We start from the raw sequence: 20,341 nt of genomic DNA on the forward strand, positions 1-20,341 counted from the left end.
TAGCAATAGTAACAATGATAGTGATAGTAAACACAATTACAGCCATACAGTTACAGTAATTAAAATCTCACTGCTTGACATAATTTTTACTGTAATAATAGCATACCAATACATCAGGGATAAGATGGTAGATTGTGTATGTGAATATGCTTGTGCTTGTGTATGTGAATGCGAGTGTGTGAATGTGTAATTGTCACTGAGAATGACAAAAGGAGAGAGACTGCCTTCTACCACCCAGCAAACCCCGCCCCGCGCAGCCAGGTCAAGCCCCCACCGCCAGAGATCCTCCGGCCCCGTGGGTGTGGGCAAAGCCAGGGCCGACTCCCCAAGACCCGTCCCCGAAGCATGTCCCCGAAGAGACCAGCAAGAGGCCATGGAGGAGCAATCCCAACCGGCAACAGGGCGGCAGCAGGCCGGAGGAGAGCCGCACCCCCGAGACCAGCGGGAGACCATACCCCACTAGGGCAGAAGGGCATCGAGGGCCACACACCTGTGGGCACAGGGGCGCCCCCGCCAACCGGAAGGGAGCCCGCCCACAGCCGGAGGTGCCGCACTCCCCGCCCCCCACACACCCCCAGGAAGCAGAACCCGGCCCGCCCCAGGTAACCCCAGGCCTGACCACCGACATAGGACCGCCCCGGCCAAGACAGAAGAGGCCCGGGCACACTGCCCCATGGAGAACCGGGCGGTAGAGATGGAACGCCCTGCGCCTGACCCCCGCAGAGCCCCCCCCCCCCGTATATCTACATAGCCATATACACACACGCACACCCACATATATATATATCTATATCTATATCTCAGACACTCAGTATTTATTCTAAACTTAAGGGTTTCAAACTGTGTTGGGAAGAAAGAGAAAATAAGAAACCATAAGCTGACCTGTTTGAACACGGAATGGGAGGAGAACTTGTTTTCATTCTATCATGGCTGACTACATGCAGAGTGACGGCAAGGACCCAATGTTTTGGGTCATTACTGACGTCTAGTGGCCAGAATGCAACATAACCTAAAAACTGACAATTTATGAAGCAATTGTTGAAAAACGCGAAGGTCGACTGTAGTTGACTACTTAAGACATGAGATGCCTTTTTTGTGGCCTTTTACTTGCCATTCAAGTTCAGTAGGAGCTGTTCTGATGCACTTTAAAGGGGAACTGCACTTTTGGGGGGAATTTTGCCCATCATTCACAATCCTTATGTGAAACATGAACACATATTTCTTTCCCTTTTCTGTGCATTATAGTAGTTGACAACAAACGTCACATACACTTCTTTCGACTATGAAGCCTTCTAAAAAAAAACCTTTAACAACGTTGCATCGTTTGATATATGTACATGCAGTAGTGGCACTATCTTGGCGTATTTTGATGATTTAAAACACTACCAAAACTTCTCTCCTACGGCGCATTGATACACATACTTATGTTAGCAACAACAGGAAGCATAGATACAGCGACAACACCTACGATGTCCGCTGTCATTGGGATGGCTGTGTCTTACAGCACAAAAATGTCAGTCCTCAGGTAAAAAAAATGCTGACGGCAAACTAGCATCTTGTTGAGTCTTTGTCGTGAAATTGAAAGCTAGGTATCTTCCGACTGTGAATGACGCCGAGATTAGTGATTAGCGACGCATTGTGTTAGTCTGCCAGATAAAAATAGTTTTTCATGTTAGCTGCTACAATAATAATATCGCTGTCGCTTGGTTAATACACAAGTCAATTATGTAAATGGGGTGGGTTTTTTAGGTTATTTTTGTAAGGGCATCAAAATGGGTATTTCCCATGACGTCTGTTGCTAGCTTGCTCATATTAACATTTCCTCGCGTTAGAATACACAGAAAATTGATATGTGTTCATGTTTCATATAGGCATTGTGAATGATGGGCAAAATGCCCCCAAAAAGCTAAAGTTCCACTTTAACTGGGCAAGCAAAAGCCACCACTGAACTCAATGAAATGGACATGGGCGTCGCCACCTAGCAAATAAATCATGTAACATGTAACAGGTGAGTAAACACTCATATGGCAACTGTTACTACTATGTGTATAATAAAACACATTTGTTGATTCAAAACACATAAATTTATTAACTACAAAGGGGGCATGAAGCCTGACTTTGAATGTGAGTCCAAAGGCAACACTTAACAGTCCCAAAATGTTTGCATTCCACCGTGTAGGGCGTATTGTTCTTGGTGTGACTTAGGTAATTTGTTGTGTTTGTTCTGCCACGGGCTGTCAGCCAAGCAGGTGAAGGTGCACCGAGATGAGTCACATGCTTGACCTTTGACCCCAATTCAGGGCCTGAACATTAACACCAGTACCCCCATTGGACTGTGAGCCAAACAGAAGCAGTATAGTGTGCACTGCAGCCGTCTTGTTGCTGGGGCTCCTCTGGGCGCTGCTGTGGTTGCTTTACGACAACAAGAGCAACAAGAGGACATGTCGTCTCCCTCCAGGACCTCTGGCGTTTCCTCTGCTGGGAAACCTGCCTCAAATGGACAAACATGCCCCCTTTAAAAGCCTCCTCAAGGTGAGCACCTGGAAGGCAGATTGGCAATGATAATGATAATAATGAGGATGTGTTGTATTTGAAGCTGAGTGAAACATACACACACTGTGATGACCGTGCATCGTGGCTGGCAGCGCGCGGTGGTCTTGGTGGGCTATGAGGCCATCAAAGAGGCTCTGGTGGACCAGGCTTGACGACTTCACAGGAAGAATGCAGCTACCATTCCTCCACAAAGCCACCAAGGGCTATAGTGAGACCTTATCTCCTGCCCTGCCCTGTCCCTTTCAGGATTGGGCATTAGCAACGACGAGCACTGGCGCCAGCTGTGCCGTTTCCGTTTTTAATGGGGTCTCGTCGTGCTGATCTAGTTTGTGCTAAATCGAGCGTGCGGCAGTGTACACACTTTATCTGTTTAATCTTATCTCATCCGGGTGGTGTTTACAAGTCCACCAACAGGCCATTGCTAAATCCCTGGCACAATTGACACTTCTCTCATTGTATTTATCTGTGTAGGTTAAAATAATTGTGTTGTGATGATTTTTTTTACTGACAAAGGCCACCAAACACTTGAAATCATCTGTCATCACACTTGGTTTGCCCGCTGTTTTCTAAATGCAAACATTAATGGGCCATTTCAGTGACCAAGTTAGCGTCGAAAAATGGATCATATTTGTGTTGTCATCATCATGAAAATGCAAACGTCTAAAAATAGGTATAACATTGACATTTAAAAAAAAGTAGTGTCTCTGTATAGCTAAAAATGGTCATGCGTCACGTCTCCAAAACAACAACGGATTACGATGCTGTTACTCAACAAAGCTTTCGGAAACCTTTTCAGCTCAATTGAGTTCCTTTCCTTTCCTTTGTACTTGACCTCTCCATGTTGCTTCTACCCCAATCCAGACACGCCTTTTGACCCCACCTTCCTGCTGAGCTGCTCCGTCTCCAATGTGGTGTGCTGCCTGGTCTTTGGACAACGCTTCAACGACGACAACGACGACGACAACGACGACAACGACGACAACGACGACAACGACAACTTCTTGCAGCTACTGGCCATCCTCAGGGAAACTTCGGAGGGAACCAGCTACCAGATGGCTTGATTAGTCTTTCGCCCCTATACCCAGGTTGTGCGACTGATTTGCACGCACGGCCTCCACCAGAGTTTCCTCTCACTTCGCCCTGCCCAGGCATAGTTCACCATCTTTCGGGTCTTATCGCACGCGCTCTGGCTCCACCTCCCTGACAGAGCTGGCGAAAACCGGCCACATGAAGTCCACATGAGAGGAGGGTGTCTTTAAAGTAAATCATGTGAACTATGGATATGTAGAAGTTACGCTGGTCCAACTAGGTGGTGCATGCAAATCTCGGCAGGCACAAAATCCTGCCGTAAAATGCATGCACCCCATATTTCCTGTATGGGACCTTTTTTGTTCAAATGATAAAGTCCACATGAGAGGTGGATGTCTTTAAAGTAAATCATGTGAACTATAGACATGTAGAAGTTATCTCAGTCCAAATAGGGGTGGATGCAAATCTCGGCAGGTCAAAAATCTGCCCTGCCATAGATGGCATGCACCCATATTTGCTGATGGGGAATTAAAAATTCACCAAATGGCCATTGAGTTGCTACATAATGAATGAATGAGTGGAGCCCCAAAGTTCAACACTTTTATTTTTCATTTTACAGTCCAAAGTATGTCAAACAGGTGAGATCGACTGTTGCATCATGCCTCATTCATTGGAACGTGGTAAAAATTACATCAGCTCCCGGCAACAAAATGAATAGGTAAGTACTTCAACATTTCATATTTGTCATTAGTTATGCAGAAATACATTATTGGCGGAAGAAATGTGTTACAAAGCGCCACATGAATATGACATAAATGTCCAACCCGCTCCACTTACCGTATTCCTGGATACGCATGTGTTGTGGAAAAAATTTCTATCATCCTAAGTAGGATAGAAAACGCCTGAAATAAATACATAGTTCTGGCAGTTTTTATTACCTCTGTGTGTTGTCTGACAAAGGGGTCAGACAACACACAGTATGCATGGCGGCCTGTAGGTGTCTGGCCAAGAGTGGCCTCTTGGCGGGAACTTTTATACTCCATAGCATGCAAATGAATTATATTACAATAGAAAAGAGACATTCATGTCACTCCCCTGATGCCACCCTCATGTGTGGGGGTTAGCATACACACCCATTCTTCTGGCACAGTTTGTCACACCCATGTGAGATAACCTCCTAGGGTCAACCATTTGGTGGGACCTCTTGATGTCTCCTGTCCCGTGAAGGTAGAACTTTGATCAAAGAATGACCTCCTCCGACACTGCCCCAAACCCCAGGTTACAGATAGCCTCCTGCTGTGCCACCATCTTTGAAGGGACAGCAGGATATGCTCGGATGCAAATGTTGAAGCTCTACAAAAGGCCGTAAAGTAATTCACACAATGTGTAACCTATGTATGTTATACCTGTGAAATATACATTTTTCCATCACACTCCTCCCTTTTGATTATTAACTAATCACGAGTTACAGTACATTTACAGATAAACAAACATCAGACCAGGGTTGTCAGTAAATTAATTATTGTGAAAGTTGGGAATATGGAAAACCATGTTATAATGTGTTCAATTGTTGCGATAGATGGTGGAGGTGTTGATCGACAGTCAGTTCAATTCATTTAGATATTTGATGTCTGCCATGTGATTGGTTGGCAGTCAGTGCATCCTCTTGCCCAAAGTCAACCGGGATAGGCTCCAGCCTACCCGCAATCCCAGTGAGAATAAGCGACACAGGAAAAAGATGAATGGATGTTGAAGGATTTCATATATGTTGGTCTCCTATTTTTTTGTGTCTCATATATGTGTGTCTCCTATTTTTTGTGTCTCATGTATGTTTGTCTCCTATTTCTTGTGTCTCACTCATAACTATGCACTACATTTAATCAAGTAGAACCAAGCAGCCTTGGGCAAATCACAGGGCACATAATCGCTTTCAGGCACATACAGTTCCGGAGCTCTCCTACACATCCACAATTTTGACTAACAACAGATAACGGGGGAGCATGACGTCGGCAGCCATGGCCTGTCGATAACAGCTGGCTCCACCGCTCCAGCTGGCTCCACCGCTCCACCCCGCCCGCCCTGCGTTGGCGAGAAGACGTCGGCCAAGGAGAGGAGGGGGGCCACCAGTGATGCGGCAGAGATCTACCGACATTTCTTAGCATAATAAAAGCCGGGCAGGGACAGTTAGCTGTACTCATTTGTTCTGACCTGTAAATAAAGCCTACGTCTCTGCAGGTGTTAGGGGAAGACTTATGGGCCCGGAGCTCCGTGTAATCTGACTGGTCTGAGAGTAAACCATATAACTGACAAGTTCGTTGTCATCTCTTGCCTCCAACACGACACCCACAGGAATCACTGACCTAAGAACAGGTGGTCAAATTCCAACAATTGGCGCCCAACGTGGTTGGAGGGGGAGTTGTGTTGTGTGGTTGGGTCCTACTTTAGGCTGCAGTTCGATGCTCTGGGCTTCCACTACAGGCGCGCCTCTACAAATAAAAAGGTAAGCAGAAACCTGTTTATTCAAATTCTGCTATTGGTCAATAACAAATTTGGTGGAAACCTGGTAGCATTGTGTCTGTGTGTCTGAGAATATTATTACACTAGCAGGTGTGTTGACATAGTGTGTGTTTTGTGACATTATTGTGAAGTTTTGAGAAAACCGGTGTGTGTTCCAGTATACTGCGTGGTCCGGGACCACTAAGGGTCAGCGTACCCAACTGGGTGGAGGGCCGTAAATGTAACGCTCCATTCGGGTCCAGTGAAGGGCAGTACACCAAGCGCGGTGAGGGGAACGCTTCACTTGGATGCTTAACAATAGACAGGGTCTATTGCGCTAATTTTACTGGGTGGAGGGCCGTAAATGTAACGCTCCATTCCAGGTCCTGTGAAGGGCAGTACACCAGCAGGCGGTGAGGGGAACGCTTCACATGGATGCTTAAATAGACAGGGTCTATTTGATAACTTTCATTATTGCTCAACATTCTTGCAACTATCAGTTTTGTATTTGTTTTTTTGTTTTAATTGTTGTGGGAATAGAATGGAAGGTGAGTTGAACTGAGAATGTGAGGAGTGGGAAATGTGTGGGGGTCCCCCGAGGGTGTCAGAAAGTGAGTTGTTTGGTCTTGTGGAAGGTCAGGTTATGAGTGGCTTGGTAAGTCAGGATAAGAATAAAGATAGACAGATGGTACGTAAAACATGGGAAGTGTGTGATGGACAGAGTTGGGATAATATTGTGAAGGTTCAGAGTAAGTTAAGACAGGAGGAGGAAAAGATTATGAAATAAATAAGACAGGTGGAGGAGAAAATTGAGCAGGCGTCATTCTGGCAGAAGTCAGAACTTACGAAGACGCTGAAAAAATTAGAAGATTCCAGGCGAAAGATTCATTCGATGGGGATGGCAAGCTTGGCTTTGGCCGCCCCGTACATGACGCGGGAAAATCAGTCGAAGGCGAGAAGGGCCCTAGTGGTCACGCCATCGGCACCCCTGCCCAATTCAAACCCTCCCAGTGGAGTCTATCCTACTCTAAGATTCCAGGGAGAAGTCGACATTAATGGCGAGGAGTTAAATAGACACGTTCCGACCCTACAACAAGCAAGGCGCCATTCCCCAATAGACATAGGCAGACCCTGTGCCACAGGTTGGCGACCCGTCAGTGGAGACTGGTGGTGCGACTTCCTGCACGGGTGTGGCGCAAAACATGTCCCTTATAGATTCGGCCAGACACAGTAAAAGCATATTTAAGATTTTAAAACAAATTGACATGTCTAATGTGTTGCCAGAAGGCAGTACCAGGCGCCGATACACTGCTGAGACAGATTATGGCAGGCGCCAGCCAGCAACACCTACGGCAGAACGGGATACCCAATCAGAAGATGACATATCCCTGACGCCGTCTTCACCAGCCCCTGTGAGACGGGACAACACAGGGGCTCGATCTAAAACAGTTATGCCTTTAAAAGTTGACGTGGCGGACCAGCACACAGAATACACACCTTTTACCATAACAGACATTGACGGCATGTGTCATAAGTGGCCTCCACTAGCCCGTGGAGCAGACCCATGGATCAACGAGGTATTGCGCCTCACAGCTGGCCTCGGTTTGGCCTGGGGAGACGTCCGCTGTCTGTGACCACACTGTTTCAGGCAGTGCTAGCTTGAATGCCCTCGTCGGTGGCTAATAAATTAAAAGATGTTCCTAATCTGTCAGTCGAAACAGAAAAATCATACAAAGCAATCTTGTTACACCACATGCGCAGGCACCGTGAGGAGGAGGACGAAAAAGATAAAACACAAAAGGATTCAGCAGCACAACTATTGAAATTATAATCGGCTAAAGAACGAGAATTCACCTCAGATAAAAAGAGAAAAACATAATGTGGCAGGGGCGTGGTGGCATATCTAACCGAGGTGGGAGAAGGGGTGGACCGTCTCAGGGCTACACTGGCTGTTTCGTGTGCGGAGCTCTTGACCACTGGGCACGAGATTGCCTCACCTGCACTGGACAGTGGCCACCATCAGGACCACCGCAGTCGCTCCCACAACAACAGCAGCAGCAACCATGGGCTCATCAACCACAAGGCATGCAGTCACAAGGAGGCTCACATGGGCGGGTCGGCCCATTCCACCGACCTCAGCAACAGCAAGCGGCTTCTCAACCTCCCCTGCTGGTCAATACCACCAAGACCAGCACGCCGACTCTGGTTTAACCCTGACGTTGCCAGATGGCACGACAGTGGACTGCAACAACCAAAGTACAGGAGGACAATACCTGCTCAAAGAACTGCCGGCAACCACAACAGCCGACATTTATTGGTGCCTTCTGACTCGGACTTCGTCACCGAGCAGTGTGGTGTCAGTCTATGAGATGTGGAAACCATGGATCCTGTCCAAGGCCACGTATATGCCTCCCACCACCCCGTTACATTGCACATTGTTTTACGACACACAACAGGATATGACATATCAGGAAGGTATGGAGTAGTGGTTAAATTCTTCTCGTCTTTTCGCAGGTCCTGAGGGGGTGGCGGCCAGCGTCTATTTTGTTAAGTTGGAACAGGCCTGGTACAAAGGCACCCCTGATTCGGCGCCACACATCTCTTTGGCTGTGGCCCCAGGACATGAACAACGGTCCTTGGGTCCCATGGTGAAACGGTTGTTGGCAGCTAAAGACTGGACGCCGCTCCCTGAGGTACCGCAGGTACAACACTCTCCCTCGGAGTCGGCGTATCGTGTGGTGTGCCAATGCACAGACGTGTCCGTTGTTCAACATCGTTTGATTGACAGGTACAAGCTAAAAACACTGACAGATCACGAACTCTCCGGACCCATGTTGGACACCATCCCGGAGGGGGTGTGGTCCAACGGTCCATTTGACGTAGGTTTTTGTGCTTTCACCTATCATGGCCAACGGTTCCAGTACACCCGCATGCCCCAAGGTTTCAACAACAACCCTGGTTTGTACAATCATCATTTGCGCCAGGTGTTGTCAGTTTTGCAGCTTCCAGATGGATGGACGATCTCCTCCTCGCCACTGACTCTGCTGATTGTTGTTTGCAGGCCACAGAAGCCGTGCTGCTGTGCCTGTACGAATTGGGCTTCAAAGTCTCACGCAAAAAGCTACAATGCTGGAGGAAAACTGTCACCTTCCTGGGTCGTGTTCTCTCAGCTGCTGGCTACGCCATGTCGGACGCCCATCGTGCGTCCATCCTCAGGCATCCTAAGCCTTCCACGGTGGGTGAAATGCTGTCCTTTTTGGGACTGTGTGGTTACAGTCGACAGTACATCCCCTGCTACGCGGAACGCACTGCACCCTTGCGCGCGTTAGTGCGTGCCAAGGGCTCTAAGCATGCCAACGCCAGGCTGGACTGGGAGTCAGAGACTTCACAAGCCTTTGTGACCCTAGTTCAGTCGCTGGCCTCTGCTTTGGCTTCGCAGACAACCGTTGTGTACTCGTTACACCGCGGGGGTCGCGACTCTCATCCAAAAGACCACCCTGCCCCGGAGGATGTCTCATCTCTTAGGTCGCCTCGGCCTGCATTGGATGCAGCCCGTGAGAGGGGAGGAGGTGGTGAAGATGTCGCTGCCCTTGGCGATATCCCGAGCCCTGGGGGCTCCTCCTCCCCAACCAACAACTGAGGCGATTTCTGGATTAACTAACGCACACACACACGCACACACACACACACACACACACTGATAGTTCAGCACCTGATTACACTGATACTGCACAACATACATGCAAGCGGCAAACTATTAGGATAAGGACACTTAGGATAAGCTTCCTGGCTTTGTTTTGACATTTTTGTCATTAGCTATACTTCTTTATCTCACTCTGTGTTCTTTTTCGTCTGTAGGTGTGGTCAGAGGCCCAATAACTGCCACGGCGGTCCCAGACGGAGTGGTGTCCACAAGTGCTTCTAAACGTTACAAGAGAGAGGCAGTATTGGGTACAGCATGTACCGACATGACATTTGATCACACGTCTTTTCATCGAAGGGCCCAGGATGTCATCACTCTGTGTTCTGCCTACCCCACAGTTACGACATTCCTGGTAGACCTGGCCAGCTACAATATAGAGGTTAGCCTTCAGTCTTCATACGCGTCGGGTGCAAGTACACTTGGAGCTCTTGCCAGGGGAGGATGGGCATGGGGATGGTATCTTATGTCCGGCTTCCCCACGGGCAAGTGTAACCATGCGTGGGAGGACTTGGTAGGCGAGGTACCAAACAAGTATCGTTGGGGGACCTGGACCAAACCTCCCTTACAACAGACCAGAGCCAATGTCACCATGAAGGGACGCTCTCGAACGTCTTTGACTCTACGATATCAGCCTCCGGCCCCTGGGTGTTATAATTTCACTATCTATGCATACATGAGTGAACATGATGACTGTTTCCGTCTGCGTATATGTTTCCAGGAAACCGCAGACACACCCCAGCAGACCCCGCGGTCCCAACAGGCGAACGTAGTGACCATAGCCGGTCGGACGGGTGCCGATCTATCCTTTTTGTTGGCGACTGGGATGTCAGGCCAATTCAATAATTGGCTGTTGCTGGCTGAGCAGGCAGGGAAGGCTATAAAAGGTGACTGTCTGGCTTGTATGGGAGACAGGCCTGTGTTGCGTATTGTACCCACAGTGATCATGGGACCGTGTGTCGCACAATTGATGAACGCTTCGACTGCCTCCTCTGCCAGCACCAGCTCAACCGGTTCGTATAATTGCACTCAATTCGCTTTAGCTCATCCCATTATCACTGCCATGCGTGGCCGACCCATTTTCAGCAGTAGAGTGGCGCGTGCTAACTTTACCTGTTTTAGTGTCTCCACAGGATTACATTTTGTACAGCCTGGCGTTGAGGTGTCCTGGTGTTCCTCTGTCACCCGGGTGGATAACCACTTCAAGCCAATAATCCGCGCAGATGTTTGGTGGTGGTGTGGTGGATCCGACGTCACAGACAGGTTGCCCACACGTAACATGACAGGCCTATGTGCGTTGATTTCATTCATTTTGCCAGTAACGATTATGCCAGTAGATGTTGACCATTTGATTCAGAGTGCAACCGCTGTCGGATCGCACCTCATGACCACCACCCTTCATCGTTATGACCGAGAGGCTCCTACCCCCCAGCTGGAAGCCCCTAACCCCACATACATCGACGCTATTGGTATACCTCGTGGAGTTCCAGATGAATATAAATTAGTCAATCAGATTGCGTCAGGGTTTGAGTCAATTCTGCCTTGGATCACCGTTAATAAAAATGTTGATCGCATCAATTATGTGCATTACAATCTACAGCGCCTCTCCAATCAGACCGAAGAAGGCTTCAAGGCGGTAAGTGAACAGTTGCGGGCCACGTCTTTGATGTCCTTTCAAAATCGTATCTCTCTCGATATGTTATTGGCAGAAAAACATGGCGTGTGTGCAATGATTGGTACGGAATGTTCCACTTTCATCCCAAACATTACGGCACCGGGTGGTCGTTTGTCTCGTGCAATTGAAGGTCTCACAGCTTTGAATAAACGCATGAAATCATATGTCGGTGTGGACACCAGCCCGTGGGACTCGTTGATGAGCTACTTTGGTAAGGGGAAAGAGTTGGCCTCCGGCATTATTATTACAGTTTTAGTGTTTCTTGTTTTGGCTGTTCTTTTCGTTTGTTCGTTGTCAGTTTGCTGTTGTCTCCCGTGTTCCAAGTGCCTTTTCCAGCTCATCCTGTCCAGGGTGATGGCGGCCGATGGGCGAGGTCAATATCAGTTGGCCCGCCTGCATCCACCGCCCCCACAGGGTGACCGGGTGCTTCTTCCCTAACTCTGATCCGGTATTTCACCTTGTGGCCTCTGTTGAGGCCATGAGGGGGATTGAAGGATTTCATATATATTGGTCTCCTATTTTTTTGTGTCTCATATATGTGTGTCTCCTATTTTTTGTGTCTCATGTATGTTTGTCTCCTATTTCTTGTGTCTCACTCATAACTATGCACTACATTTAATCAAGTAGAACCAAGCAGCCTTGGGCAAATCACAGGGCACATAATCGCTTTCAGGCACATACAGTTCCGGAGCTCTCCTACACATCCACAATTTTGACTAACAACAGATAACGGGGGAGCATGACGTCAGCAGCCATGGCCTGTCGATAACAGCTGGCTCCACCGCTCCAGCTGGCTCCACCGCTCCACCCCGCCCGCCCTGCGTTGGCGAGAAGACGTCGGCCAAGGAGAGGAGGGGGGCCACCAGTGATGCGGCAGAGATCTACCGACATTTCTTAGCATAATAAAAGCCGGGCAGGGACAGTTAGCTGTACTCATTTGTTCTGACCTGTAAATAAAGCCTACGTCTCTGCAGGTGTTAGGGGAAGACTTATGGGCCCGGAGCTCCGTGTAATCTGACTGGTCTGAGAGTAAACCATATAACTGACAAGTTCGTTGTCATCTCTTGCCTCCAACACGACACCCACAGGAATCACTGACCTAAGAACAGGTGGTCAAATTCCAACAATGTCCAGGTGTCTTAAAGTGTTTGTCTTCAACTTTTGTGGTAGATGCTGTCCGTATGACATTAACGATGTGGTAAACATGATGTGTATGAGTTGAGATGTTAGATTGCCGAATCATGTCGAAGTCCTTGTGCCTCCGTTGATGGCTTGCTGTTGTGCTATCGTGTCGTATTCAATCAGTCAGTCAGTGAGCCAGCCAATCCTCTTGATTGAAGCACTTGTTCTTAGGCTGCAGGAGCTTGCGGTGCGAACTTGTGGACTCCATCCAAACACGCAGTTGAGAAGGTTGAGTGCGTCATGGACATTTCTTCCGTTCTGTTTAGGTAGTGTCTTTCTGCCTTGACCGATCTGTGTGCAGGTCTCTGACAGTGGAGTCTTCCCTCTGCTGGAACTCCAACACGTCCTCTCTATGGCCCCCAGGGCCAACAGATGTCAGGTCACTCGACACCCACCAAGAACATAGAAAGAAATAAATGAGCAACACAACATTTTACATCTACGCGATACATGTCAGATGTGTTCTCTAAACATGACTAATCTCGCTAATCTTGAGAGCAGTCGGCAACCTAAGAGCAGTAGGCAGCCATCATGAATACCGACACTTTGTTCATATTTTGGCCATTGACGTTGGTTGTAAATGAGCCTTAAAATTTTCAAATTGTCAGGAGAAAGCCCACGTAAGCATGAGAAGAACATGAAACTCCACACAGAAAGGTTCTCAAACCTTCTTGCTGTGAGACAGCAGTGCTAACCACTCTTCCATCATGCCACCAATATCTATTTTAACTTTAATTTTAACATCCACCCTCTGCATTTAAGTTTTTGCCAAACAACACAAGGTTTCACTGAATTTAAACCAACACACCATCTGGTCTGAATTTGCATTAAGATGGACATTGTCACACTGTAGTAGTGTTCCTTGCTCACAGCTGGAAATTTGGGTTTCAATAGACCATTTGCTCTCATTAGTATGACCATTGGCACTATGGAAGGCAAAGTACCAAATACTGTAATATAGTCAAGAAAAACAAGATACAGTAACTTACCAAAGTCTTCAGCGTGTTGTACAATCCATGGAGCGTCATTACTCCTGCTGATCACTGATCATTATCAACCTCTAATGTTAGAACTCATACCTACCTTTGTTTCACTCACTTTGGTTTTGGAGAAACAAATTCTAGCAAAAATAATATATCATGTCCAATTCTTAACAATGATTACTCAACAAAATTACATTCTCCCCCCTTTTGACACATGTATTTCCCATGTGTCAACTTCCAAAAGCATTGGCAGTTCCCTGTAAAATCAAATGATGGTTATCTTTCCTATACATCTGCAAACAGTAATCTGTGAAGCTGGACACATCAAACAAAGTTCAACAACTCAAACTGCGGATCCTGAAGAAGTGTCCTGTGGAACAAACTGAAGTTAAAATGATGACACACCCTGCCAGGTGTGTGAATGACTTCAAGTGTTACAGTGTTAATGTTAGTACTGTTAACAACTGTTTTCAACAAAAAAGATGTCACATTTCGGCCATATATGACATTTGTCTTCTCCTCCTCCAGGAGAATGTGCTTTCCTAAAGTGGAACAATGAAGGTTAGGCTGGAATAGTTCATAGAAGTTGATGTCTTCCCACAACACAAGAACAACCCTGAAAGAACAATCACATTTAAATTTTAGTCAATTTAAATTTTTGTCAAAGTCCACTGTCCCTCATGAAGAATCCTGCTGTCGGTGTGTCGCACTCATAGTCGTCATGTCAGGATGTCATTTGCAACACTTAAAAAGTCCAAGTTCCTTTGAAAGTCGGATTGTCCTAATTTACAAGGCCTTTTTCATAATAGCTAATTATTAGATAAAGGTTCTGCATACCCTAAATGAACTATCACATTTTAGCAGATTTAATTTATGCCTATTGATGCTAAAAGAGCAGAACAGCCTAATATGTTCTTCGCATGCGTCTATTAGTAAACTAATCATTGGGTTTGTTCTGTATTGCAATACATTTGTTTCCCTTTCCCAAAGTGATGGTCGGGGATGGCTTCAGCCTCACATTCACACTCACACAGACAAACAAGACAACACAACAATGAAAAACCAGCTGGACAGTCCTTTCGGAGTGTATTTTTGCCGAAAACACTTTTCAAAAAATCAAATTCCGGACTGTAATAAATTAGCAAATTCTTTGTGCATTCCCAATCAAATGTAAAATAGCATGCTTGTACAAAAAAGGCCCACATTATTCCATTTGTCACTGTGTCTCTGTTAGATAGAGACCCATGAGGAATGGAATCATTGACGAAAAAAAAAACGGTACCTGAGTAACCCAAATGTGCATCAAGGCAGCACTTATGCCCAGAACAAAATATTTGTGAGATAAACATTCACTAAGCAGATATCCTATGTCAATATCTTTTATCAAATTTCTCATCACCATAGAAAGGTATGATGTGCATTGAAGACCTTGAAGAGCATCAATTTGCATTAATTGTGTGTGTGTGCGTGTGTGTGCGTGTGTGTGTGCGTATGAGAAAGTACATTCTTAACCTCCTCCACCAGTTGAGCACTCATGTCACCAGTTTGCATCCTCCTTTGATATGCATACAGCTGATTGGCCTCTTGCTTCACCAAAGTGTGAACATCAGGGTCAGTGTCAGTTTTTTTCAACTTCACCTCCATCTGAATTAGAAAATAGGCAATTTGGTCCTTTGCACCATATGCCAACAAACTTAATTTTGTCATGTCTGCCATTGCCTACCCCGCCTTCTCCTTGGAGACCCCGCCTCCTGCCTGATTGTGCTCAGGTGTCCCTCATCACCTAATTTCCTGCTGGCTATATATTGCCTCTGATTCCTCCTGTCTGGTGCAAGTTCGTTGTACTCTCATGTCTCGTCCTAGCATTCCTTGTGATTTCCTCGCCTGGTTTTCAACCCTTGCCTGCTTTTCGACCTCTCCTTCTGCCTGCCGCTCTTGGATACCTTTGCCTCATTGGACTGACTTCCTGTGTACCGACCCTCACCCTTGTGTAGAACCTTACCTCGTGTCGTGCCTGCCAATTCTGCCTTTGGGTCCTCCTTCCCACGTCCTGCCTTGACAGAACGAACTTGCCATCATGGACCCAGCGGAGTTGGAGTCTGTTCGACAGGCACTCCGGACGCAAGGACAGCGCCAGAGCCAGCATGAGGATCAGCTTGCCGCTCTAGGCACGGCGTTGGAGCGACAGGACGCCATGGCTGGGAATCTAGGCTCCCAGCTTAACTCCCTGCTATTGGCTCTTCAGCCCGCTGCTCAACCCGCGGCTCCAGTGGATCCAGCAGCGGCTTCGCTCCCTCCTCCGGTCCTGACTTTCGCCTTGCCGGCCGCCACGTGTCCACAGTTGTCACGGCCGGAGTGGTTCTCTGGCGAGTCGGGCGACGTACGCCCCTTTTTGACCATGTGTGAACTCCATTTCGAACTTCAAGCCCCCGCATTCACGTCGGAACGTGCCCGGGTGGCTTTTGTGATCTCCCACCTCACGGACAGGGCAGGAGCGTGGGCCACCACGGAATGGAGCCGTCGGTCCGCTGTGTGCGAGTCCTATGCAGCATTCTCCAAGGCACTGGAGCAAGTGTTCCAACGCCAGCCGTCCGGCAGAGAAGCAGCTCGCTCCCTGCTTCAGCTACGTCAGGGGCGTCAGCGAGTTACCGACTACGCTGTCGAATTTCGCGCTCTCGCGGCAAACAGTGACTGGAACGCCCCCGCGTTGTTAGACGCATTTTCAAGGACACGCCGCCGAAGTGAGGGCAGGTGCTTTTATTGTGGTCAAGGGGGACATCTAGTGGCTAATTGTGGGGTCAAAATGGGCAAAACAAACAACCTGGGACACGGCTCGGTGAATCTTAATGTCATTATCAGCAATCCTGCTCTCTATAAACCTTTGGTCCAATTTTGCTCTCAGCATACATCCATCATGGTGCCAGTATTTGTAGACTCTGGGTCAGATGCCAATCTCATTAGTACTTTTCTCGCCAGGAAACTCAAGCTTCGTCTGTGCCCTCTACAACACCCCCTAACGGTGAAGGCGGTGGACGGTAGTTCTCTGGGCAAAATTAGTCACAGAACTCATCCGATTTCATTTCCCGACAGTCATACAGAAAAACTAAGTCTCCATGTATTCTCTAGCTCTGATCACGAAGTTACATTAGGGCATCCTTGGTTAAAGCAGCATAACCCCCACTTCGATTGGGCTTCTGGGCAGATCGTCTCTTGGGGGTCTGGCTGTCAGGACAACTGTCTGGTGAGTGCCAAAACAGTGATGGAACAAGGGGAGGTCAATCTAGCCTCTGTTCCAGAGTGTTACCATGATTTAGCAGCTGTCTTCAGTAAAGTCAAGGCCAAGTCACTGCCCCCCCACCGGGTCCACGACTGTGCTATTGACCTGTTACCGGGAACCACACCCCCACGGGGAAGACTCTTTTCCTTGTCCCCTCCCGAACGTCGTGCTATGGAGGAATACATTCAGGAGTCACTTGCAGCAGGGATTATCAGGCCTTCCTCATCTCCTGCGGGGGCTGGTTTCTTCTTCGTAGAGAAGAAAGACAAAACCCTTCGGCCATGCATAAACTACAGGGGACTTAACAATATCTCCATCAAGAACCGGTATCCCCTGCCCCTCATTGCCACCGCCACTGCGCTCCTGGAAGGAGCTAAGATTTTTACCAAGCTGGATTTGCGTAATGCTTATCATCTTGTCAGGATACGAGAGGGGGACGAATGGAAAACAGCCTTCAACACCCCAACCGGACATTATGAGTACTTGGTGATGCCCTTTGGACTGACCAATGCCCCAGCAGTGTTTCAGGGCCTTGTCAACGACGTTTTGAGGGACATGTTAAATATTTTTGTGTTTGTTTATCTCGATGACATTCTGATTTTTTCTCGCGATGAATCTACTCATGTGCAGCATGTCAGGAAGGTGCTGCAAAGACTCCTGGACAACCACCTATTTGTTAAGGCTGAAAAATGTGACTTTCACCAGTCTTCTGTATCATTTTTAGGGTTTATTCTGTCCGAGGGGAAGGTAAGGATTTATCCAGGAAAAGTCTCTGCTGTTGCAGAGTGGCCCACTCCTTCGTCTCGTAAGGATGTTCAAAAATTTCTGGGATTTGCAAATTTCTATCGTAAATATATCAGAAACTTTAGCTCGGTAGCCTCTCCTCTCCATGCTCTCACGTCTCCTTACAAACCGTTCCACTGGACTTCTGAGTGTGAGGAAGCTTTTGTGAAGCTTAAGGATAGGTTCACCACAGCCCCGGTGCTTGCCATCCCTGATCCCCATCTGCAGTTTGTGGTCGAAGTGGATGCATCAGATATTGGAGTCTGAGCCGTCCTGTCCCAGATCGGTGCTAAGGACGGTAAACTGCATCCATGTGCCTTTCTGTCAAAAAAATTGTCTTCAGCAGAGTGCAATTACGACATCGGGGATCGTGAATTATTGGCAGTCAAGACGGCTCTCGAAGAATGGAGACACTGGCTGGATGGGTCTACGTTGCCATTCCAGGTATGGACTGACCACAAGAATCTGGAGTATCTCAAATCCGCCAAGAGATTAAATTCTCGACAGGCTAGGTGGTCACTGTTCTTCAGCCATTTCAATTTTACCTTGTCTTACCGTCCTGGTTCCAAGAACACCAAGCCTGATGCTTTGTCCCAAATTTTTTTCCCGTCGGAAAAGAAACCTGAGGTCGCAACCATCTTACCTAACTCATGTGTTGTCTCTGCCTTGCAATGGGCGATAGAAGATAAGGTCAGGGAGGCAGGACTTGAAGTGCCTCGGCCCCCAAACTGCCCTCCAGATAAATTGTTTGTTGTGGAAGCCATGAGGGGTCCAGTCATTCATTGGGCTCATACCAATAAGACCTCATGTCACCCGGGGGTAAAAAAGACCATGTTCGTAATCCAGCAACGCTTTTGGTGGCCCAACATGGCAAAGGATGTGTCTGAATATGTCTCTGCCTGTCCTGTCTGTGCGGCTAACAAATCTTCACCACAGAAACCCGCGGGGGAACTCAGGCCCTTGTCTATTCCCCACCGGCCCTGTTCCCATATCTCATTGGATTTTGTTTGTGGACTGCCCCCGTCGGAGGAGAAGACGGTGGTACTCACAGTCGTGGACAGATTTTCCAAGATGTCAAGGTTCATTCCTTTTGTTAAAATTCCCTCAGCCAAAGAAACGGCAGAGGCACTGCTGAACAACATATTTTGCATTTTTGGTTTCCCGCAGGACATAGTGTCCGATCGTGGTCCTCAATTTGTCTCCTTGTTTTGGAAGGAATTTTGTGGCTTGCTGGGATCCACAGTCAGTCTCTCATCTGGATTTCACCCCCAGTCGAATGGACAGGCAGAAAGGATCAATCAGGTGCTCGAGACAAAGTTGCGATGCCTCGTATCTCAAAATCCCTCTTCTTGGGCTAAACAGCTCTTGTGGGTGGAGTTGGCCCACAACACCTTGCCTAGTGCATCCACCAGTATGTCTCCGCATCACATGGTATTTGGTCACCAACCCTCCCTGTTCCCCTCGCTCGTCAAGGACTCCGTTGTGCCCTCCGCCTTGGCCTTGGTGGGGCGAATCAAGAGAGTTTGGCAGAGGGCTCGCAAGAACCTTCAAAGGCAGTCCGATATCTACAAGGTGGCGGCGGACTGTAAAAGAACTCCTGCTCCTGCCTATACGGTGGGTCAAAGAGTTTGGTTATCCTCCAAGACCCTTCCCCTGAAAGTGGAGTCTAAGAAGCTTGCCCCCAGGTTCGTTGGCCCATTTCCAATCTCCAAGGTCATTAATCCTGTCTCAGTCCGTCTGAAACTACCTAGGTCCATGCGAACCCACCCATCTTTTCATGTGAGCCAGATCAAGCCTGTGAAAACCAGCACCCTGGTCCCACCAGCCAGCCACCCACCGCCCGCCCGAATCATGGATGGAGGTCCGGTTTACACAGTCAGGAAACTGCTGGCTGCTTGACGGCGTGGTCGAGGTTGGCAGTATCTCGTCGACTGGGAGGGGTATGGACCTGAGGAACGCCAATGGGTACCCTCCCGGTTCATTTTGGATCCCTCCCTCATCAAAGACTTTCATGTAGCTCACCCTGAGGTTCCTGGGCCGTCAGGAGCCGGCCATTGAGGGAGGGGTTCTGTCATGTCTGCCATTGCCTACCCCGCCTTCTCCTTGGAGACCCCGCCTCCTGCCTGATTGTGCTCAGGTGTCCCTCATCACCTAATTTCCTGCTGGCTATATATTGCCTCTGATTCCTCCTGTCTGGTGCAAGTTCGTTGTACTCTCATGTCTCGTCCTAGCATTCCTTGTGATCTCCTCGCCTGGTTTTCGACCCTTGCCTGCTTTTCGACCTCTCCTTCTGCCTGCCGCTCTTGGATACCTTTGCCTTATTGGACCGACCCTCACCCTCGTGTAGAACCTTACCTCGTGTCGTGCCTGCCAATTCTGCCTTTGGGTCCTCCTTCCCACGTCCTGCCTTGACAAATTTTTGAAGTTGAATTTTCTCTTAAACAGAAAATCCAATGGTAAATTGTCTTTGGACCACTTCACCTGATTGGCCAACAAAGTTAACATAATTGCCATTCAACTTTGGAGAGGTTAGGAATTTGTCACTCTTAGTGAGTGTGTGTTTCATCAGAGTCGAAAGGAAAAGAAATAACCTTGCCATATTTTGTATTCTTAGTCTTCTTATAGCATATTCTAAAAAAGATAAGTAGATCATATTCTACATA

This window comes from Doryrhamphus excisus, linkage group LG8 (assembly GCF_037039965.1).
Source record: "Doryrhamphus excisus strain RoL-2023G ecotype Guam linkage group LG8, RoL_Dexc_Guam_v1.1, whole genome shotgun sequence".
NCBI lineage: Eukaryota > Metazoa > Chordata > Actinopteri > Syngnathiformes > Syngnathidae > Doryrhamphus > Doryrhamphus excisus.